Raw genomic sequence first — 24,073 nt, forward strand, 5'->3', positions numbered from 1 at the left:
TCACCGGGTTAGCCAGGATGGTCCGGATCTCCTGACCTCATGATCCGCCCGCCTCAGCCTCCCAAAGTGCTGGGATTACAGGCGTGAGCTATTGCGCCTGTTCTGCCTTACCTTTTAAAATCTAAACTAGCACTTTTTTTGGTAGGGTGGTGTGGACCACCTAACTGGTTTTGTTTTCCTTTTTAGAAGAGGTTGGCACATATTATCTTTTTATTATTATTTGTTTATTTACTTTTTGAGATGGAGTTTTGCTCTGTCGCCTAGGCTGGAGTACAGTGATATGATCTTGGCTCACTGCAACCTCTGCCTCCTGGGTTCAAGCGATTCTCCTGCCTAAGCCTCCCAAGTAGCTGGGACTACAGGTGTGTGCCACCACACCTGGCTAATTTTGTATTTTTAGGAGAGACAGGGTTTCACCATGTTAGCCAGGCTGGTCTTGAACTCCAGACCTCAGGTGATCTGCCCACCTGGGCCTCCCAAAGTGCTGCGATTACAGGCCTGAGCCACTGCACCCAGTCTATTATTATTTTAGAGACAAAGTCTCACCATGTTGCCCAGGCTGGTCTTGAACTCCTGAGCTCAAGTGATACTTCTGCCTTAGCTGCCCAAAGTGCTGGGATTACAGGCCTGAGCCACTGCACCTGGCTGGTTCACATGATCTTTATAATATTCCCCAACTTCCTGTATTCTGTATGTTTGGATGGTGGTTCTACAAACATTCAGTACAAAGCACTATGCTAGACCCTGATTAATACACTGCCCTCAAAGGGTTCACAGGTATTACCAAAGATAGACAAGCTATTACAATGTGATAGGATAAGTTGATGATAGTGGGCAGTACAAACCGCTTGAATGCCACAAAGAAAGCTAAGTAAAGACCTTTTCTCGGTCAGCAGAGGTTTCACAAACACAACTTCCATGTGCCACAGTATGGTCATGGGTGTGGGTGGCTGAACTGACATGGAGATGGTAAACAGAGGAGTTGAAGTGAGAAGTATAGGGCCAGGGGTGATAGCCTTCCCCAAAGTTTGTTTCTGAAAGTTACGAGGTATGGCGCTCAGAAGGGTCTGAAAAATGTGACTGTGGCTAAGAAGGTAAATTCTAGCTGGGATTTGTCAGCGTCTCAAAAGAGCCACGCCATAATCCCACCCCCATGATAAGGACTGTGAACATATTGGGAAAGGGGATGAGGAGGGGTCAACCTATCTTGGATCTGCTACAGTCCCATCCATCAGCTATTCTTGACACATATTCTATGGGTGGCTATATCCATTGGCCAGGATCCTTTGGTTGCAAGCACTGGAAGCTGGTTCTGGCTAACCTCATCAGAAGAGGAATTTATGGCAGGATGTGGGGTGGCTCCTGGAATTGAAAGAAGGGCCAAAGGACCAGCCATCAGAAGGATAAGACCTGGGTCAGCGTCGGGGATCCATGGAGCAGGAACTCCAAGGCATACGGTTTGGGATGATGACCCATTCTTGTTTCTTGTGTCACTCATCTCAAGATAAAATTTCCCAGGGAAAGAACTTAAGCCTCATGACCACCCTCTAGCCAGAGCACCTTGATGATATAGTCCATCAAGATGGCAACAAAGTGGGCATGAAATCCTCAAAGGCAATTGAAGTCCTAGGACAGAAAAGTGGAGAATGGGTTCTGGCCAGGCCACAGCAACAGAGACACACTGGACAATCTCCATATGTTACACATTTTGGGATCCCAAAGCCTCAGGTATACTTGCTACTTAATGGGTGCTGAAGTTGCCCAACTTCCACCTCTGCCTGCTGGATGTAAGGCAGAATTGTTTCCTGACTCTCCTTAATACCCATGACACTTTGTCCTTACTGGTATCAAACCAATTACAATAGCTTGTTAGAGTTTTGTTTTTGTTTGTAGGTATTATACAGAAAACAAGTGCAGAAATTAAAGATTTTGGTTTACACAAATAAACTTGTTACCTCTCTGCCTCTGTTCTTCAGAAGATGCAGTGGAGGAGATGTCCAATCTGTTGTCAAAGGATAGCCCCATTCCCAGAGCCTTTGCTCTTTTAATTATCACCTCTCTCCTTTATCTTTACCCTCTCTGTCTCTGTAGTTCCTCATTACGTTTAACCGTGCTCATAGGGTAGTGAGAATTAATACATGTAAAATACTTAGAACAGTGCCTTGCACACAGTAATCACTCAGTAAGTGTTAGCTGTTATTATGAGTGAGACCAGTAGTCATCAGTTCCCCACACCTTTACTGCGATCAGTTCTCCCAGGGAGGGATCACGTTCATAATAAAGAAAATTGCAAGATGGGGGAAATAAGAGCTATCAGAGCACATAGCAGAGGTCCTAGCCTGACCTAATAATTGGGAGATTTCTAGATGAAATGGAAACATTTCTAGTGAAGGGGTAAAATATTTTCAACAAAATTAGAAATGAGGCACATAGTATTTAGTAAGGATTACATATTATTATTATCATTACCTATCTCATAAATGCTACAGTTCTTCAGGGTCCTTTATGCCCTCTTCTAAATTTACACACTCTTGGGGTGATTTTTTTTTTCCCCTATGCAGAACTCATGTTGAAATTCCTGGGTGACTTTATCCACTCTTCCGAGTTGAACCATTTAAATAGTGATGACCTTTAATTTAATGTATTTCTTTAAATTTTATTATTATCATTATTATTATTTGAGACAGAGTCTTGCCCTGTTGCCCATGCTGGTGTGCAATGGTGCCATCTCACCTCACTGTAACTTCCACCTCCTAGATTCAAGCGATTCTCCTGCCTCAGCCTCCCGAATAGCTGGGATTATAGGTGCCTGCCACCACGCCTGGCTAATTTTTGTATTTTTAGTAAAGACGGAGTTTCACCATGTTGGCCAGGCCGGTCTCGAACTCCTGCCCTCAGGTGATCTGTCTGCCTCATCCTTCCAAAGTGCTGGGATTACAGGCATGAGCCACTACACCCAGCCAACCTTTAATTTTATACCTCTAGTTTTACTGGGCCCCAAACCCACTTGGATTGCTTCCTTCTTTCCTTTCTTTTTTCAACAATGAATGCCTGCTGTATACCAGACACTGAAGAAAAGAGCAGAAGGCATCATAGGGGCTTGAACTCTGGATGATGTCTTTAAGAGACAAGACGTTTAAACCAGCCATATGCCATAGACATCTCAAGCTCAACATGTCTAAAGTACTCCACCCCACCTCTAGCCAGCTCTCCTCTGTTGTTTCCAGATTTGGTAATGGTTCCATCATCAACCCAAATGCCCAAGGTTTAAACCTGGGAGGGTTACTTGCCAGCAGCTCTCTCACCTCCCATACCTGTCCTACCAAAGCTATCTCCTAAATATTTCACATTGATGCACTCCTTACCCACTTCTGCCACTACAACCTCCTAACTGGTTCTTTGTCTCCTGTCTTGCTTCCCTCTGTATTTCACCCTATGCACTAGGACCAGAGTAATCTTTCTAAAGCAAAAATTAATGTTTCACCACTCTCCAGCTTAAACCTTTCATTGGCTTCCTCTTGCTCTTTCATGAGGTCCGAGTGATCTGGTCCCAGTTACTGGTCCCAGGCTTTGGCTTTTTCTGCTTCTCATGCTCATCTCTCTACCTAGTATAGTTTCCCGTCAGTGGAATAATTCCTGCTCTTCAGATACTGGTTTAAACCTCACTTCATCTAGAAATCTTGACCATGGGACCAGGGTAGGACCTCTGCTATGTGCTCTGATAGCTCTTGATTCCCCATATTTTTCAATTTCCTTTATTCAATAAGTAATTGCATTTGGAAGGGGGTGTGAGTCGAAAGCCTATCTATTGGGTACTCCACTCAGTATCTGAGTGCCATATACCCATGTAACAAACCTGCATATGTACCCCCTCTATCTAAAATGAAAGTTTAGGCTGTTCTGCCTATGGAATAGCCCTGCTCTGTCTATGGAGCAGCCATTAAAATAAAAAATAAAAGTTGAGAAAAAACATACATGCCAACTATCTAGTGTTACTCATGTGTGGGCACTGCTCTAGGCACAATGATCAGTCCCTGTTCTTTTTATTTATTAATTTATTATTATTATTATTTGAGACAGAGTCTCGCTTTGTTGCCCAGGCTGGAGTGCAATGGCGCCATCGAGGCTCACTGCAACCTCCGCCTCCCAGGTTCAAGCAATTCTTCTGCCTCAGCCTCCTGAGTAGCTGGGATTACAGGCATGTGCCACCATGCCCAGCTAATTTTTGTATTTTCTTTTTTTTTTTTTTTTTTTTTTTGAGACGGAGTCTCGCTCTGTCACCCAGGCTGGAGTGCAGTGACCGGATCTCGGCTCACTGCAAGCTCTGCCTCCCGGGTTTACGCCATTCTCCTGCCTCAGCCTCCCGAGTAGCTGGGACTACAGGCGCCCGCCACCTCGCCCGGCTAGTTTTTTGTATTTTTTTAGTAGAGACGGGGTTTCACCGTGTTAGCCAGGATGGTCTCGATCTCCTGACCTCGTGATCCGCCCGTCTCGGCCTCCCAAAGTGCTGGGATTACAGGCTTGAGCCACCGCGCCCGGCTAATTTTTGTATTTTTAGTAGGACAGGGATTCACCATTTTGGCCAGGCTGGACTCAAACTCCTGACCTCAAGTGATCCACCTGCCTCAGCCTTCCAAAGTGCTGGGATTACAGGCATGAGCCACCACACTCGGCCATATTTATTATTTTTTAATTGAGGTGGGGTCCAGCCATGCTCCCCAGGCTGGTCTCAAACTCCTGGGCTACTCAGGCGATCTGCCTGCCTTGGCCTCCCAAAGTACTGGGATTATAAATGTAAGCCACTATGCCCGGGCAGTGCCTGTTCTCATAAGCTTACACTGCAGTGCTGTAAATGAAATAAACTAGATAAGGAGGAGAGTAACAGAAAAGGAGGGCATACTATATACATTAATCTAATATTCAAAGGGGAAATAAAGGCCCAGACATGCAAAGAAAAGGGAGAAGATGGTTTACTAAAGTGTTTAACAGATGCACAAGCCAAGAAAGAGAAAAAGAATGGTTTGCTTAACAAGGAGGCCAGTGGACCTAGAGCTACAGGGAAAGAGGGAAAAGATGTGGTTGAAGAGGTAGGATGCTGCTGGGTCATATAGAGCCTTTGACATCATGATAAAGAATTTGGCTTTGGAAGTGCAATGAGAAGGCAATAAAAAGTTTTAAGTAGGGGAGTAATAATCTTTTAACATTTTAGAGAGACTCCTTCTAGCTAGAGTGAATATTGGCTCATTGGGCAAGGGTGAAAGTGGGGAGACCAATCAGACCATTTTAGTAGTGCAAACAAGAGATGGGTCAAGGCAGCAGATAGGCAGAGAACTAGATGAATTAAAGCTACTGTATTTGGAGGCAGAGCTGACAGGATATTCCGATGAATTAATATAGAGATTGTGGGAAAGTTAAAAAAAAAAAAAAAAAGATCTGTAAAGTTTTGGCTTGAGGAATTGAATTAGAGGTAATTTAATGAGTGGAAGACAGGAATAAAAGAACTTCAGAGTGGATCAAGAGTTTTGTATAGGCCAGGCATAGTGGCTTATGACTGTAATCCTAGCACTTTGGGAGGTCAAAATGGGTAGACAACTTGAGGTCAGGAGTTCAAGACCAGCCTGTCCAACATGGTGAAACCCCGTCTCTACTAAAAATACAAAAATTAGCTGGGCATGGTGGTGGGTGCCTGTAATCCCAGCTACTCGGGAGGCTGAGGCAGGAGAATCACTTGAACTGGGGAGGCGTGGGTTGCAGTGAGCCATGCACTACTGTGCTCCAGCCTGGGTGACAGAGTGAGACTCCATCTCAAAAAAAAAAAAAAAAAAAAAAAAAAAGAGTTTTGTAGAAATCACTATAAGCTATCCAAGATGTATTTATCAGGTGTTCTTCTAGATCGGGGGTTGGCAAACTTACTCTATGAAGGATCAAATAGTAAACATTTTAGGCTTTGCATGCCAAGAAACAAAATCAAGGATATTATATAAGTACTTTAAAAATAAAACAAATTTCCATGAATTGTCATTGACAAATTTGTTTTATAAAGAAACAATATTTATTTCTTACATTTTTGGAGGCTGGAAGTCCAGGGTCAAGAGGGTGCATCTGGTGAGAGCCTTCTTGCTGATGGGGACTCTGCAGAGTCCCAAGGGGATGCAGGACATCACATGGTGAGAAGGGTGAGTATGCTTTGACAACATAAAAAAAGTAATAATTGAATGCAATTTTTTTGTAATATAGATTTGCTGATTAATTGGGGTTCAAATTTAGTGTTCCTCCTCATCAAAGTCAACTGCAAATGTTTATCTTTTTTTTTTTTTTTTTTTTTTTTTTGAGACACAGTTTTACTCTGTCATCCAGGCTGGAGTGCAGTGGCATGATCTCAGCTCACGGCAACCTCTGCCTCCCAGGTTCAAGCGATTCTCCCGCCTCAACCTCCTGAGTAGCTGAGACTATCGGTGCATGCCACCATGCCTGGCTAAGTTTTGTATTTATAGTAGAGATGAGGTTTCGCCATGTTGACCAGGCTGGTCTTGAACTCCTGACCCACCTGGGCCTCCCAAAGTGGTGGGATTTCAGGCATGAGAGACTGCGTCTGGCCCTAAATATTCATCTGTTAATGCTGATCTACAATGAGATTTTACATATTTCATCTTTGAAAATGTCTTTACAAAGGTAGGTATTGCCAAATACTGATATCAATCCAAGACCATCTGGTTTTGATTGGGTATATTCATTACTTGGAAGGCTTTTTATAATTCTATTATATTCTTATATGGTTTGGCTGTGTCCCCATTCAAATCTCAACTTGAATTGTATCTCCCAGAATTCCCCTGTGTTGTGGTAGGGATCTAGGGGGAAGTAATTGAATCATGGGGGCCAGTCTTTCCTGTGCTATTCTCATGATAGTGAATAAGTCTCACGAGATCTGATGGGTTTAACAGGGGTTTCTGCTTTTGCTTCTTTCTCATTTTCTCTTGCCACTGCCATGTAAGAAGTGCCTTTCACCTGCTGTGATTCTGAGACCTCCCCAGCCATGTGGAACTGTAAGTCCAATTAAACCTTTTTTTCTTCTCAGTCTGGGATATGTTTTTATCAGCAGCATGAAAACAGACTAATACAGTAAATTGGTAACAGTAGAGTGAGACGCTGCTGAAAAGATACCCGAAAATGTGGAAGTGACTTTGGAACTGGATAACAGGCAGAGGTTGGAACAGTTTGGAGGGCTCAGATGAAGACAGGAAAATGTGGGAAAGTTTGAAACTTCCTAGAGACTTGTTGAATGGCTTTGCCCAAAATGCTGATAGCAATATGGACAATAAGATCCAGGCTGAGGTGGTCTCAGATGGAGATGAGGAACTTGTTGGGAACTGGAGCAAAAGTTATTCTTGCTATGTTTTAGCAAAGACACTGGTGGCATTTTGCCCCTGCCCCAGAGATTTGTGGAACTTGGAACTTGAGAGAGATGATTTAGGGTGTCTGGCACAAGAAATTTCAAAGGAGCAAAACATTCAAGAGGTGACTTGGATACTGATAAAGGCATTCAGTTCTATAAGGGAAGCAGAGCATAAAAGTTTGGAAAATTTGCAGCCTGACAACGTGATAGAAAAGAAAAACCCATTTTCTCAGGAGAAATTCAAGCCTGCTGCAGAAATTTGCATAAGTAGCAAGGAACCTAATGTTAATCCCCAAGACTGTGGGGAAACTATCTCCAGGCCATGTCAGACACCTTCACAGCAGCCCCTCCCATCACAGTCCTGGAGGCCCAGAAGGAAAAAGTGGTTCGTAGGCTGGGTTCAAGATCCCCATGCTGTGTGCAGCCTAGGGACTGGGTGTCCTGTGTCCCAGCAACTCCAGCCATGGCTGAAAGGGGCCAATGTACGCTTGGGCTGTGAAGCCCCAAGCCTTGGCAGCTTCCATGTGGTGTTGAGCCTACAGGTACACAGAAGTCAAGAATTGAGGTTTGGGAACCTTGACCTAAATTTCAGAAGATGTGTGGAAAGGCCTGGATGATCAGGCAGAAGTTTTCCGCAGGGTCAGGGCCCTCATGGAGAACCTCTGCTAGGGTAGTGCAGAAAGGAAATGTGGGGTCAGAGACCGCCACGAAGTTCCTACTGGGGCACTGCCTAGTGGAGTTGTGAGAAGAGGGCACTGTCCTCCAGACCCTAGAATGGTAGATTCACTGACAGCGTGCACCGTTTGCCTGGAGAAGCCACAGACACTCAACTCTAGCCTATGAAAGCAGCGGGAGGGAGGCTGTACCATGAAAACCCACAGGGGCAGAGCTGCCCAAGACCATGGGAACCCACTTTATGCATCAGCATGACTTGGATGTGAGACCTGGAGTCAAAGGAGATCATTTTGGAGCTTTAAAATTTGACTGTCCTGCTGGATTTTGGACTTGCATGGGCCCCGTAACCCCTTTATTTTGGCCAATTTCTTCCATTTGGAATGACTGTATTTACCTAGTATCTGTACCCCAACTGTATCTAGGAAGTAACTAGCTTACTTTTGATTTTACAGGCTCATAGGTGGAAGGAACTTGCCTTGTCTCAGATGAGACTTTGGACTGTGGACTTATGGGTTAATGCTGAAATGAGTTAAGACTTTGGGAGACTGTTGGAAAGGCATAATTGGTTTTGAAATACAAAGACATGAACCAAGTGGGGGCCAAGGGTGGAATGGTATGGTTTGGCTGTGTCCCCATTCAAATCTCAACTCGAATTGTATTTCCCAGAATTCCCACATGTTGTGGGAGGGACCTAGGGAGAGGTAATTGAATCATGGGGGCTGGTCTTTCCTGTCCTATTCTTGTGATAGTGAATCAGTTTCACAAGATCTGATGGGTTTATCAGGGGTTTCCGCTTTTGTGTCTTCCTCGTTTTCTCTTGCCTCCGCCATGTAAGAAATGCCTTTCACCTCCCACCATGATTCTGAGGCCTCAGCCATGTGGAACTGTAAGTCCAATTAAACATTTTTTTCTTCTCAGTCTCAGGTATGTCTTTATCAGCATCATGAAAACAGGCTAGGGCCGGGCGTGGTGGCTCAAGCCTGTAATCCCAGCACTTTGGGAGGCCGAGACGGGTGGATCACGAGGTCAGGAGATCGAGCCCATCCTGGCTAACACACTGAAACCCCGTCTCTACTAAAAAATACAAAAAACTAGCCGGGCGAGGTGGCGGGCGCCTGTAGTCCCAGCTACTTAGGAGGCTGAGGCAGGAGAATGGCGTGAACCCAGGAGGCGGAGCTTGCAGTGAGCCTAGATCGCACCACTGCACTCCAGCCTGGGCGACAGAGCGAGACTCCGTCTCAAAAAAAAAAAAAAAAAGAAAACAGGCTAATACATATACTTTTCTTGATCCTTGCCTTTTAGCATATCATTACATTGTAGGTTAATCACCTCCAAATGAGGGTTAGGTAGAAGCTCCTCAATTGCACAGTTAAATGAAATATAGAATTTTTTTTTTTTTGGAAACAGGGTCTCACTTTGTCATCCAGGCTGGAGTGCAGTGGTGTGATCTCGGCTCACTGCAGCTCGACCACCTGGGTTCAAGCGATCCTCTTGTCTCAGCCTCCCAAGTAGCTAGGACTGTAGGTATGTGCCACCACCCACAGCTAAGTTTTGTATTTTTTGTAGAGACAGGGTTTCTACAGAAACCCTGGCCAGGCTTGTCTCAAACTCCTGGGATCAAGTGATCTGCCTGCCTGGGCCTCCCAAAGTGCTAGGATTATAGGCGTGAGCCCCCAAGCCCTGCCTGAAATATAGAAATTTCCTTTGCACTTGCACTGAGGACCAAAAAACCTGCTAGAACTGTGGTTTGAGCTCAGAAAATATATCTGCTGCAAATTTTGTATGGGAATGGAGATTTTGGTTCTTGTTTTAGCTTTTGATGATAGGAAATATATAAAGTAGCTTAACCTGATTCAAACAACTTTAATAAATTTACTGTAGTATAAGTTTCACAATAAGCACCTTTTTACCTTGTAATTTTAGATTAAATTCATCAAGGCCATGTTCTCACTTGTAAGTGGTAGCTAAACAATGAGAACACATACACCAAGAGGGGAGCAATAGACAATGAGGCCTACTTGAATGTGGAGGGTGGGAGGAAGGAGATCAGAAAAAATACCTATCAGGTACTATGTTTATTACCTGGGTGAGTAAATCATCTGTATACCAAACCCCTGGTGACACACAGTTTACCTATATAACAAACCTGCCCATGTACCCCTAAACTTAAAATAAAAGTTTTTAAAAAAGATTTATTTTAAGGAATTAGCTCACACAATTGTGGGGGCTGACAAGTCTGAAATTTGTAGGGCAGGTCAGCAGGATGGAAACTCAGGCAGAATTTCAATGTTACAGTCTTGAGGCAGAATACTTTCTTTTCCAGGAAACCTCAGTCTTTGCTCTTAAGGCTTTTGACTAATTGGATGAGTCCTACCCATATCATCAAGGGTAATCTACTTTACTTAAAGTCAGTTGATTATAAGTGTTATTTTTTTTTTTTTTTTTTTTTTTGAGACGGAGTCTCGCTCTGTCGCCCAGGCTGGAGTGCAGTGGCCAGATCTCAGCTCACTGCAAGCTCCGCCTCCCGGGTTCCCGCCATTCTCCTGCCTCAGCCTCCCGAGTAGCTGGGACCACAGGCGCTGCCACCTCGCCTGGCTAATTTTTTGTGTTTTTAGTAGAGACGGGGTTTCGCCGTGTTAGCCAGGATGGTCTCGATCTCCTGACCTTGTGATCCGCCCGTCTCGGCCTCCCAAAGTGCTGGGATTACAGGCTTGAGCCACCGTGCCCAGCCTATAAGTGTTAATTATATCTACAAGATACCCTTAGAGCAATATGTAGACTAGTGTTTGAACAAAGAACTGGACACCATAGCCTATCCAAGTTGACACAGAAAGTTTAACTATTACATGTGTTTGAAGGCATGTTCAGAAAATTTTCTATCTCAGCCCTGAGCTCAAGAAAATCTTAACATCTCTTTGCCACCACTGTGTCAATGAACTGCTGTATGGTAGGACAAGTCAGGATATTCAACTTCTATTTCTAACAAAAACTGTTTTAGTTCAGTCTGCTACAACAAATTAACACAGACTGGTAGCTTAAACAACAAACACGTATTTTTCACAGTTCTGGAGATTGGAAAGCCCAAGATGTAGATGGCTATCTTCTAATATTTTCACAAGACAGAGAGCAGAGAGAAGAAAGCTCTCTTGTGTCTCTTCTTTTTTTTTTTTTTTTTTTTTTTTTTTTTTGAGACGGAGTCTCGCTATGTCGCCCAGGGTGGAGTGCAGTGGCCGGATCTCAGCTCACTGCAAGCTCTGCCTCCCGGGTTTTTACACCATTCTCCTGCCTCAGCCTCCCGAGTAGCCGGGACTACAGGCGCCCACCACCTCGCCCGGCTAGTTTTTTGTATTTTTTTTTAGTAGAGACGGGGTTTCACCGTGTTAGCCAGGATGGTCTCGAACTCCTGACCTCGTGATCCGCCCGTCTCAGCCTCCCAAAGTGCTGGGATTACAGGCTTGAGCCACCGCGCCCGGCCTGTGTCTCTTCTTATAATGATACTAATCTCATTCACAAAGATCCACCCTCATGACCTAATTACTTCCCAAAGGCCACACCACCAAATACCATTATATTGGAATTAGGGGTTAGCATATGAATTTTGGGGGTACATAAACATTCAGTTCAAAGCATTGACAATGTTAAGACCATGAGATGCAAATGAAGTTTACTGTTGACACACTGGTTCAATAACACATGATAAATTAAAATATTCTTCACAGTGTACCTACTGATGGTTATTACAGTGAATAACCACAGGCTTTAAACACCTTACATTTTCATATGCTTTGCAAATATGCCTCACTACAACGTTTCCTTTACCACCATCACTTGTAGCACATCTTAGTAGGTTCCACTTCAGGCTGTATGGAAGTAGTGTTTTCTCAACTTTTTTGAAAGTATTATCTTATGTAATTGTTCCAAACATACTGTTGATAGCAGCTGATTCTTCATTCACTCCAAACTTCACAATGACTCCTTGAATAAATAACAGCTAAGCAGTGTCAGTAGCATCTGTCCACTCATCAAGAGCCAAGGGAAAATCACATTTAATCATTGGACTTGTTTTTAGTTGATTATTGATTTTTATCCCAGTGTCCTCAACTCTTCAAGCAGCTGTTCTTGATGAATAAGAGTCTTAAACAAATTTATTTTCTCTGGACACACTTCTTTGGCTTCTGCATCACATGATTTAATTAACTCATTATTGATAAATGGCTTTCCTTGCTTGGCTACAAATGAGCTATGTGGAAACTTACTGTGATTGTAGCTTTATTTTAATTTTGTGTGTGTGAATAAATTCTGCTGTGATTAAATTTTTTTCAAAAAAGCTTTCTAATTTTTCTGACTGTTGCTTTCTTGTGAATTGGGAACATTGTGATGACTACTCAGTCTGTAATGTCAATGTATATATTCTTTTCTTGTGTGTGAGATGGAGTCTCACTCTGTCACCCAGGCTGGAATGCAGTGGCGCCATCTCAGCTCACTGCAAGCTCCACCTCCCGGGTTCACATCATTCTTCTGCCTCAGCCTCCCAAGTAGCTGGGACTACAGGCACCTGCCACCACGCCTGGCTAATTTTTTGTATTTTTAGTAGAGACAGGGTTTCACCATGTTAGCCAGGATGGTCTTGATTTCCTGACTTCTTGATCTGCCCGCCTTGGTCTCCCAAAGTGCTGGGATTACAGGCATGAGCCACCACGCCCGGCCGGCCATGTCAATGTATATATTCTTATTCTTTTAGCACAACTGTAGTATCACTTCTTTTTATTCTTTTCTTTTCTTTTCTTTTCTTTTTTTGTGACAGAGTCTCGCTCTATCCTCCAGGCCTCCATGCTGGAGTGCAGTGGTGCAATCTTGCTTCACTGCAAAATCCGCCTCCCAGGTTCAAGTGATTCTCCTGCCTCAGCCTCCCGAGTAGCTGGGATTACAGGCACATGCCACTGCATCTGGCTAATTTTTGTATTTTTAGTAGAGACAAGGTTTCACCACGTTGGCCAGACTGGTCTCAAACTCCTGACCTCAGGGGATTCGCCCACCTCGGCCTCCCAAAGTGCTGGGATTACAGGTGTGAGCCACCAAGCCCGTCCAAGTATCATTTCTTAATAAACAAAATATAGGTTGGGTGCAGTGGCTCATGCCTGTAATCCCAGCACTTTGGGAGACCAAGGTAGGAGGATAGCTTAAGCCCAGTAGTTCGAGACCAGGCTGGGCAGCATGGCAGAATCCCACCTCTATAAAAAATACAAATATTAGCCATGCATGGTGGTGCACAACTGTAGTCCCAGTTACTCGGGAGGCTGAGGTGAAAGGATCACCTGAGCCCAGGAAGTGAAGGCTGCAGTGAGTTGTGATCAGGCCACTGCACTTCAGCCTGGGCAGAGAGAGAACCTGTCTCAAAAAACAAAAACAAACCAAAAAAATCACTAAAGAACTTACTAATGTAATCAAATACCACCTGTTCCCCAAAAACCTATGGAAATAAATAAATAAATAAATAAATAAATAAATTTCTGTAGAACCTAAAAAAATAAAAGATCTAATTATCAATTTACAGAAAATGATGCAGAGGGCAGGGAAACACATTAAATCACACCAAAGTGGTACAATCAACAAAATCAAAACTATAAGAAACTCTAAAGGACAAACAACCCATTTCTACACACACACATACACACACACACACACACACACACACACACACAAAATTGCAAGGGAAAAAAGAGATGGATTGGAACCTACAGTTTAAAAGAGGGCTGGCGCAGTGGCTGCTTCCTGTAATCCCAGCACTTTAGGAGGATAAGCAAGAGGATGGCTTGAGCCCAGGAGTTTGAGGCTACAGTGAGTTATGATAGCACCACTGCACTCTGCCTGGGTGACAGAGCAAGACCCTGTCTCTAAGAAAAATAAAAGACACGTTAACCAATCGTAATGTGTGGACCTTGCTTGGATCATAGTGTTAAAAAAAATGGTCCCGATCTCTTTTTCACATGACATTTGTGAGACAACTGTAGACTCAACCACTCACTGAACATTTGTGATATTAGGCAGTTCTTATTTTTATTTATTTATTTATTTATTTATTGAGATGGAGTTTCACTCTTGTTGCCCAGGCTGGAGTGCAATGGCACGATCTCGGCTCACTGCAACCTCTGCCTCCTGGGTTCAAGTGATTCTCCTGCCTCAGCTTCCTGAGTAGCTGGGATTATAGGCATGTACCACCATGCCCGGCTAATTTTTATATTTTTAGTAGAGATGGGGTTTCTCCATGTTGGTCAGGCTGGTTTCAAACTCCTGACCTCAGGTGATCCGCACACCTCGCCTCAGCCTCCCAAAGTGTTGGGATTATGGGGTGAGCCACCACGCCCAGCCAGGGAGTTATTCTTAAAAATTTCAGTTGTGGGCTGGGTGCGGTGGCTCACGCCTGTAACCCCAGCACTTTGGGAGGCTGAGGCGAGGTGTGCAGATCACCTGAGGTCGGGAGTTCGAAACCAGCCTGACCAACATGGAGAAACCCCATCTCTACTAAAAATATAAAAATTAGCCGGGCATGGTGGTACATGCCTATAATCCCAGCTACTCAGGAAGCTGAGGCAGGAGAATCACTTGAACCCAGGAGGCAGAGGTTGCAGTGAGCCGAGATCGTGCCATTGCACTCCAGCCTGGGCAACAAGAGTGAAACTCCATCTCAAAAAAAAAAAAAAAAAAAAAAAAAAACAAAGAGGCCTATACCTGTGCATGGTGAGGCATATCTGTAAATCCCAGCTATTTGGGAAGCTGAAGTGGGATGATCCCTGCAGCCCAAAGCCAGACTGGACAACATAGTGAGACTCCATCACTGAAAAGAAGACGGGGAGTGGGCTTGTCTTTTGATGGCATTGGCTATTTATAGATAATAAAAAATCCATGGTTATGGGTTGAATAAAATGTTAAATGCATACATATACATGCTCTAGATAAGTGTGTAAATTAAAATTTGTGTATATAGTCAATGTAAAGAAAGATTGAGAAATAAATTTTGAAATAGCTATTTATACACTTTAAGAATGTCTGATCAAAAATATTATATTATAAGCACATAGTTCTGGTCCAAGTTAATAAATAAAACTATTCTTATTTGCTTAAGTCTTAAAATAATCAGAGGCTCCACATATTGATGTAGAAGGATCTCCAGTATATATTATTGAGTGAAACAAGTAAAGTAAAGTGCAGAACAGGATATACAGCATGCTATGTTTTATGAGAAAGGGTGGAGGTGGCGAAGAAATAAGAAAGGTCTAATATTGTATTTGTAAAAGCAAGCACTGCTAGAATAAACAAGAAACAATAAAAACAGGAGAGGAGTTGAGGAGGTAAAGACGGAAACAAGACTCCATGTGCTTTGAGACTCCTCCTTGTATACTTTGAGTCATGTAATGCCATTACCTAACCCCAAAATAAAAGAGGACAGGAGTTCGAGACCAGCCCGGACAACATAGTGAGACTGCAGTCTCTACCAAAAACAAACAAACAAACAAAAAGCCCCCCGCCGCCAGCACACACACACACACAACTAGCTAGTCCTGGTGGTGCACCCCTGTGGCCCCAGCTACTCAGGAGGTGAGAAGATCACTTGAGTCCAGGAAGTCAAAGCTGCAGTGAGCCATGATTGTGCCATTGCACTCCAGCCTGGGCAACAGAGCAAGACTCTGTCTCAAAAAAAAAAGAGAGAGAAAGAGAGAGACTTTACATCATTAATAGGATGCTTTTTTTTTTTTTGAAACGGAGTCTTACTCTGTCGCCAGGCTGGAGTGCAGTGGCGCAGTCTCAGCTCACTACAACCTCTGCCTACCAGGTTCAAACAATTCTCCTGCCTCAGCCTCCTGAGTAGCTGGGACTACAGGCATGTGCCACCACACCCAGCTAATATTTGTATTTTTAGTGGAGACAACATTTCACCATGTTGGCCTGGATGGTCTCAATCTCTTGACCTCATGATCCACCAGCCTCAGCCTCTCAAAGTCCTAGGATTACAGGCATGAGCCACTGCTCCCAGACAATAGGATGCATTTTAAGGATAAAAAAGCTGAAACTAAAATTTTAAACTTTAGACCCTTACACATTAAACTCTCCTAAATTTTAAACTCTCAGAAGTAATATTGTTTGTAGTATTATCAGTACTGGAATTTTGAAAATATACAATTTTCTCATAAGAGACATAAATAGGCATAAATTAATAATGTAACAAACTAGATTTTTTGTTTGGTTTTTGTTTTTGTTTTGTTTGTTTTTTGATACGGAGTCTCCTTATCACCCAGGCTGAAGTGCAGTGGTGCGATCTTGGCTCACTGCAACCTCTGCCTTCTGGGTTCAAGCAATTCTCCTGCCTCAGCTTCCCAAGCAACTGGAATTACAGGCACCCGCCACCATGTCTAATTTTTATATTTTTAGTAGAGACAGGGTTTTGCCACGTTGGCCAGGCTGGTCTTGAACTCCTGACCTCAGGTGATCCACCTGCTTCGACCTCCCAAAGTGCTGGGATTATAGGCATGAGCCACCGCAGCCAGCCAGGAACCAGTATTTTTAGTACAAGCGAAAAGATACAATTATGTAATCAAAGAAGCTAAGTGAAAACACGATAATGTTAAAATTGAATTGAAAAATCAATGTTAACTCATTGTTTTTAAATATATATTTTCTGGGCCAGGCGCAGTGGCTTACGCCTGTAATCCCAGCACTTTGGGAGGCCGAGCTGGGCAGATCATGAGGTCAGGAGATTGAGACCATCATGGATAACATGGTGAAACCCCGTCTCTACTAAAAATACAAAAACAAAATTAACCGGGTGTGGTGGCAGGTGCCTGTAGTTCTAGTTTACTCGTGAGGCTGAAGTGGGAGAATGGCATGAACTCAGGAGGAGGAGCTTGCAGTGAGCCGAGATGACTCCACTACACTCCAGCCTGGGCGACAGAGCGAGACTCTGTCTTAAAAAATATATATATATATATATATATTTTATATATTCTGGCCAGGTGCTGTGGCTCATGCCTATAATTCCAGCACTTTGGGAGGCCAAGCAAGGCAGATCGCTTGACCCCAGGAGTTTGAGACCAGCCTGGACAACATGGCAAAACCCTGCCTTTACAAAAAAATACAAAATTAAATTAGCCAGGCATGGTGGTCCATGCCTGTAGTCCTAGCTACCTGGGAGGCTGAGGTAGGAGGCATGAACCCAGGAAGTTGAGGCTGCAGTGAACCAAGATCACACTACCACACTCCAGCCTAGGAGACAGAGTGAGACCTTGTCTCAAAAAATATATAAAAATTATATAGCTCTCTCTATATTTTTAAATATATATAATATATATACATGCACATATATATATATATGTATAATTTTTTTTCTGGTCCTGTCCACTGAAATGGACCAGAAGAAATGAGCATTTGTAATGTCCATGCTGTGCTCTCTAATACCACTCCACATTAAAACAAGATATGGCTCATTGGGAAACTGCTGATTTCAGGTCTAGTGCAGGCACTTTTCAAGGTGAGTCTGGGACTCCTTTTCATGTTAAGAAGCATGAAAGCAGGGCTGGGCACAGTGGCTCACGCCTGTAATCCTAGCACTTTGGGAGGCCAAGGTGGGCAGGTCACATGAGGTCAGGAGTTTGAGACCAGCCTGGCCAACACGGTGAAACCCCGTCTCTACTAAAATTTCAAAACAACTAGCCAGATGTGGTGGTGCACGCCTGTAGTCCCCAGCTACTCGGAAGGCTGAGGTAGGAGAATCGCTTGAACCTGGGAGGCAGAGGTTAGCTGAGATTGCATGCTTCACTCCAGCCTGGGCGACAGAGAGAGACTCTGTCTTAAAAAAAAAAAAAAAGAAAACTTTAGAAGATAATGTCACGTCAAAAGGACTCAGGAGCACATGTGAAGGTGTCCCCACTGAACAATGTTGTGACAATTAGACAACTAAAAGTATAATGATAATTTTGGATTGAATATACTGAATCAATGAAAATTCATTAGTTCATAAATATACAATAAGAAGAAGTCAAGAAGTCGCATTTATTACCATTTGAGACAACTATTAAAACAACTCCTTGCTTTGAAAATTGGTAATTAAAAAAAATTAAAATTTTAGGCCGGGTGCAGTGACTCATGCCTGTAATCACAGCACTTTGGGAGCCCGAGACAGGCAGATTGCTTGAGCTCAGGAGTTCGAGACCAGACTGGGAAACGTGGCTAAACCCCATGTCTACACACACACACAACAATACAAGAATTAACCAGGAATGTTGGTGCATACATGTGGTCCCAGTTACTCAGGAGGCTGAGGTAGGAGGATTGCTTGAGCCCAGGAGGCTGAGGCTGCAGTGAGCCGAGATTGCCCCATTGCATTCCAGCCTGGGTGACAGAACCAGACCCTGTCTCAAAAAGAAAAAAGAAAAAAGCATTTATTTTGCTCTTTCAGTAAAAATTTATTTTAGGATAACCAAATAGCCCTAGTTGATGAGCAAAGCCTTCACAGAATTCTAGTTAATATATTTTGTTTAAATGTTATTAACTTTTTTTTTTTTTGAGACAGAGCTCTGTCACCCAGATTGGAGTGCAGTGGTGTGGTCTCAACTCACTGTAACTTCTGCCTCCCAGGCTCAAGTGATTCTTGTGCCTCAGCCTCCCGAGTAGCTGGGATTACAGACATGCGCCACCACACCTGGCTAATCTGTTTTGTTTTTTTCGTAGAGACAGGATTTCGCCACATTGGCCAGGCTGGTCTTGAACTCCTGGCCTCAAGTCATCTGCCTGCCTTGGCCTCCTAAACTGCTGGGATTACAGGCATGAGCCACCAAGCCCGGCCTTTTTTATTTTTTTTTAAACTTAAGTGGATGTGTACACATCTAGTCCATACATGTGAATGAAATAAAAGAAATATAATTTCACAAACTCCAATAAATTAGTGATTCAGGTAAGGATTATCATTTGGCATTGAAAACAATAGATGACTGGTTGTTGTAGACATTCATATAGGACCAAAGTAACACCACACAGATTACTTCTAGTCCCCAGAGGAAAACATTAACTATAAATGGAGTGATCAGAATGTCACCACCCTAATCTAGGTAGGGGTCAACCTTAGCATAACTAATGGTCAATCATATTTGCCTTCTAATGGAATACAACCTAAAATACACGTCAATATGGTGACTGTATGACTTCATCCTTTCTAGTATCTCGTATCCTAGTTCAGACATCCATCAGAGAGTCTAATCCATTCCTAAAAACACGCTGCATAGTGGATTTTAGATCGTGGGAGTCTGTATGTCATTACATTAAATGGGAAAAAAATGATAATGTATTCCCAGCACATCTAAAAACCCCAACCATTTTCTCTATATATGCATATATAAAAGATTTTTCTGCTTAGTATAAAGCCTTTAAAACACCAATGGCCTAATTGTTTAACACTAAATTAACTCATTAGCTTATTTGTGTAGTAACATTACAGAATACAAATTATGTTTTCCTTTAACTGCAACAAATGTGAACAGTGAAATAATGTGTGAAAGACATATAATGAAGTTAAATAACACTTAGCAATAATAAAATGAAGCAAGTTTTTAGACTTGCTTTTAAAAGCAAGTTGGTTAGTGAAGAGTGAAGTGAGTGAGGTTTGGAGATGAGAAGGGATATGTGGATATGGAGGCTGTGGTCCCGGTTGCTGTTGGTGGAAGATAAAAGTGAACAAAATGAGCTGTGGAAGGACTGAGTGAAACCGTGAATGCCTGGGGTTCGCCCATATTTGGATCCAAGAAGCTGATGGACAGTCTACTTTTCTTTCTTGGCAATGGAGTCTTCAGAAGTGGACGATTGTTAATCATCTTCTGAAAGCATTGACAAAGCATCACAAGAAACTCAAAATGGACAAGTGTCCCATTCCTTTTGCTTGTGTCATGCAGCTTCTGATAACCCTAGACTGTGCCAGAATGCATTTTTGAATGTGATTTTTCTCCTCTCAATGTGATCATAATCTCTCTCGCTCTTTTTTCTTTTTTTTTTTTTTTTTTTTTTGAGGCAGGGTCTAGCTCTGTCACGCAGGCTGGAGTGCAGTGGCATCATCTTAGCTCACTGCAACCTCTGCCTCCTGGGTTCAAGAGATTCTGCTGCCTCAGCCTCCCCATTAGTTGAGAGTAGTTGGGATTACAGGCGCCTGCCACCGCGGCCAGCTGATTTTTGTATTTTTAGTGGAGACTGGGTTTCACTGTGCTGGCCAGGCTGGTCTTGAACTCCTGACCTCATGATCTGCCTGTCTCCGCCTCCCAAAGTGCTGGGATTACAAGCATGAGCCACCGCGCCCGGCTGATCGTAATCTCGTGTAAGCAAACAGCAATCATTCTATCTTCATGATTAAAATTTCCTTTAAAATTTTGTTGTCAGTTATTAGTGTCTCCTTGCATTCGTTTGCTAGGGCTGTCATAACAAAATGCCCCAGACTGGGAGTCTTAAACAGCAGAGATTTATTTTCCCACAGTCCTGGAGGCCGGACGTTCAGTATCAAGGTCCAGCAGGTTTGGCTTCTTCTGAGGTCTCTCTCCTTGTCTTGTTTGACCACCTTCTCACTGTGTCTTCTCATGGTCTTTCCCCAGTGTGTGAGCATCACTGGTGTCTTTTATTCTAGATTTTTTTTTTTTTCTTTTTTGAGATGGAGTCTTACTCTGTTGCCCAGGCTGGAGTGCAGTGGTGCCATCTTGGCTCACTGCAACCTCTGGGTTCAAGCAATTCTTCCGCCTCAGCCTCCTGAGTAGCTGGGATTACAGATGCCCGCCACCATGCCCAGCTAATTTTTTTGTATTTAGTAGCGATAGGGTTTCTCCATATTGGTTAGTCTGGTCTCGAACTCCGGACCTCAGGTGATCTACCCGCCTTGGCCTCCCAAAGTGCTGGTATTACCAGGCATGAGCCACCACGCCCAGCTTATTCTTTCTTATAAGGATGCCGGTTCTATTGCATTAGGGTCTCATCCTTATGTCCTCATTTAACCTGAGCCACCTTTTTAAAGGCTCTACCTCCAAAATCAGTCACACTGAGGGTGAGGGCTTCAATATCAACATTTGAGAGGGTCGGGGGACACAATTCCTTCCATAACTCTCCTCTTCCTCCAGTTTAGCTCCTTCCAGCATTATTCCTTCTAAATCAGTGCATTTTTTGAAGGGAGCACGGTAAGCTAGATGGTGGTGATGGTTGCACAGCTTTCCAGAACCACAATTATTTGAATAATTTGTCTTTATTTTCTCACACGCAGAACATAAGGTATTCACAGGAGATAGAACACGTGCATGGCCAAGCATATATCCTTTTATGCATTCACTTCCTAATATACTTTATCTTTTCCAGTATACATGATTCTTTAGTGTTTTCAGTTCATCTGCTTTCTTCATAGTGTTCCACTTTAGTTGTTTCATTTTGTAATGTGGGGAACTGACACAGAAAATGCATAACATTAGTCTGTCTATCCTTTCACCCATACCACACTATCTTAAATATTATAGCTTTATGATATCTATTTGTGTAGACCTCCAACTTTGTTCTTTTACTTCAAGATTGTGTTTGCTATTCCTTGCTCTTTGCAATTCCATATACATTTTGGAATCAATTCTATTTGTTTGTTTATATTTATTTTTAGAGATTTTAGAAGTGATATCTTTGTAATATTGCATTTTCCCATTCATGTGGTATAGCCTTTCATTTAGTTAAGTCCTTACTAATTTTTAGCAATTATTATTATTTTTATTATTATTATTTTGAGACAGAGTCTCGCTCTGTCGCCAAGGCTGGAGTTCTGGGTTCAAATGATCCTCCTGCCTCAGCCTCCTGAGTAGCTGGGATTACAGGCACGTGCCACCATGCCCGGCTAATAGCAATTATTTTTAAAAATAAATTTCATTGTATATATTTCAGGTTTACAACATGATGTTGTGGGAGACACATGGATAGTAAAATGATTACAATAATGAAGCAAGTTAACATACCTGTCCTCTCACATGGTTATTTTTTCTTGTGACAAGAGCAGCCGAGATCTATTTATTTAACAAACAATAAATTCTTAGCTGGGTGTGGTGGCTCACACCTGTAATCCCAGCACTTTGGAAGGCCAAGGCAGGTGGATCACCTGAGGTCAGGAGTTTGAGACCAGCCTGGCCAACATGGTGAAACCCCATATCTACTAAGAATACACAAAAATTAGCTGGGCATGGTGGTGGGCGCCTGTAATCTCAGCTACTCTGGAGGCTGAGGCAGGAGAATTGCTGGAACCGAGGAGGCGGAGGTTGCAGTGAGCCAAGATCGTGCCATTGCACTCCATCCTGGGCTGACAACAAGACTCCGTCTCAAAACGAAATAATAATAAATTCTTAGTAATAATTAATTTTATGCACTTTAGTTTTCATGCTGTACATTAGACGTCTGCACTTACTTATCTTACATATGTGCTTCTTTGTATCCTTTCACTTGTATCTTCCCATTTCCTCCCCCTCCCTGAACCACTCTTGTATTCTCTATCTCTGTAGTTGGGCTCTTTTTAAAAATATTCCACATATAAGTGAGCTCATGCAATATTTTCTTTCTCCGTCTGGCTTATTTCGCTTAGCATAATGTCCTCCAGGTCCATCCATGTTGAGGCAAATGGCAAGATCTCCTTTGTAAAGGCCGAATAATATTCCATTATATATATTTGTGACATACAAATACACACACCCCCCACACACACATTTTCTTTATCTGTTCATCCATAAGGGAAATGCAAGTTAAAACCACTATGAGACACCACCTTACACCCATAAGGATGGCTGTTATCAGAAAGACAGGAGATACTAAATGTTGGTGAGGGTGTGGAGAAAAGGGAACCTAGCATACTGTTGTTGGGAAATGTAGATTGGTACAACCATTACGGGAAACAGTGCAGAGACTCCTAAAGAAGTTAAAAATAGAACTACCATGTGACCCAGCAACCCCCTCTGCTGGGCATATGCCCAGAGATGAAATCACCACCTTGTAAAATATCTGCTCTCCCGTGTTCACTCCAGCATTATTCACATTAGTAATTAGTTTGTGGCCAGGCACAGTGGCTCCCACCTGTAATCCCAACACTTTGGGAGGCTGAGGCAGGAGGATGATCACTTGAGGCCAGGAATTCAAGACCACTCCAGATAACATAGATAGACTCTGTCTCTACATTAAAAAAAAAAAAAAAAAGTGTTTTTTCTTTTTTTTTTTTTTGACAGGTCCTTGCTCTGTCACCCAGGCTGGAGTACAGTGGCAAAATCTCTGCTCACTGCAACCTCTGCCTCCCAGGTTCAAGCAATTCTCCTGCCTCAGCCTCCCAAGTAACTGGGATTACAGATGTGCACCACCATGCCTGGTTCATTTTTGTATTTTTAGTGGAGATGGGGTTTCACCATGTTGGCTTGGCTGCTCTTGAACTCCTGGCCTCAAGAGATTCACCCACCTTGGCCTCCCAAAGTGCGGGGATTATAGGCATGAGCACCTGGCCTTCCACAAAAAATTAAAAAATAAGCCAGGTGCAGTAGCTGGCACCTGTGGTCCAAGCTATTCAGGAGGCTGAGGCAGGAGTATTGCTTGAGTCCAGGAGGTCAAGGCAGCAGTGAGTGATCATTGTGCCACTGCACTCCAGCCTGGGTAACACAGCAGAACCCTGTGTCTTAAATAAAGAAGAAAAAAGTCGTTAGTTTTGAACTGGTAAAATACATACAACAAAATTTACCATTTTAACAATTTTAAAGTGATATAGTGTTGTTAAATGCATTCAGAATGCTATGCAACCATCACCACTATCTAGTTCCAGAACTTTTTTGTTACCCCAAACAGAAACCCTGTACTCATTAAGCAGTTGCCCCTCATTTCCCCCATGCATCCAGCTTCCACAATCTGCTTCTGTCTCTATGGCTTTGCCTATTCTGGACATTTCATATAAATAGAATCACATAATATGTGGCTTGTTGTGATTGGTTT

The 24,073-nt window shown here is 43.0% G+C and overlaps 1 protein-coding gene and 1 pseudogene across 3 annotated transcripts in view; both read right to left on the minus strand.

Annotated features, from left to right (window-relative positions):
• The window catches only part of CUTA (cutA divalent cation tolerance homolog), a 162,139-nt gene that overhangs the window by 41,509 nt on the left and 96,557 nt on the right, over positions 1-24,073 (minus strand). The window lies entirely within an intron of this gene.
• Positions 5,560-24,073, minus strand: part of LOC126953362 (uncharacterized) — a 102,738-nt pseudogene continuing 84,224 nt past the window's right edge.

Source organism: Macaca thibetana, chromosome 4 (assembly GCF_024542745.1).
Source record: "Macaca thibetana thibetana isolate TM-01 chromosome 4, ASM2454274v1, whole genome shotgun sequence".
NCBI lineage: Eukaryota > Metazoa > Chordata > Mammalia > Primates > Cercopithecidae > Macaca > Macaca thibetana.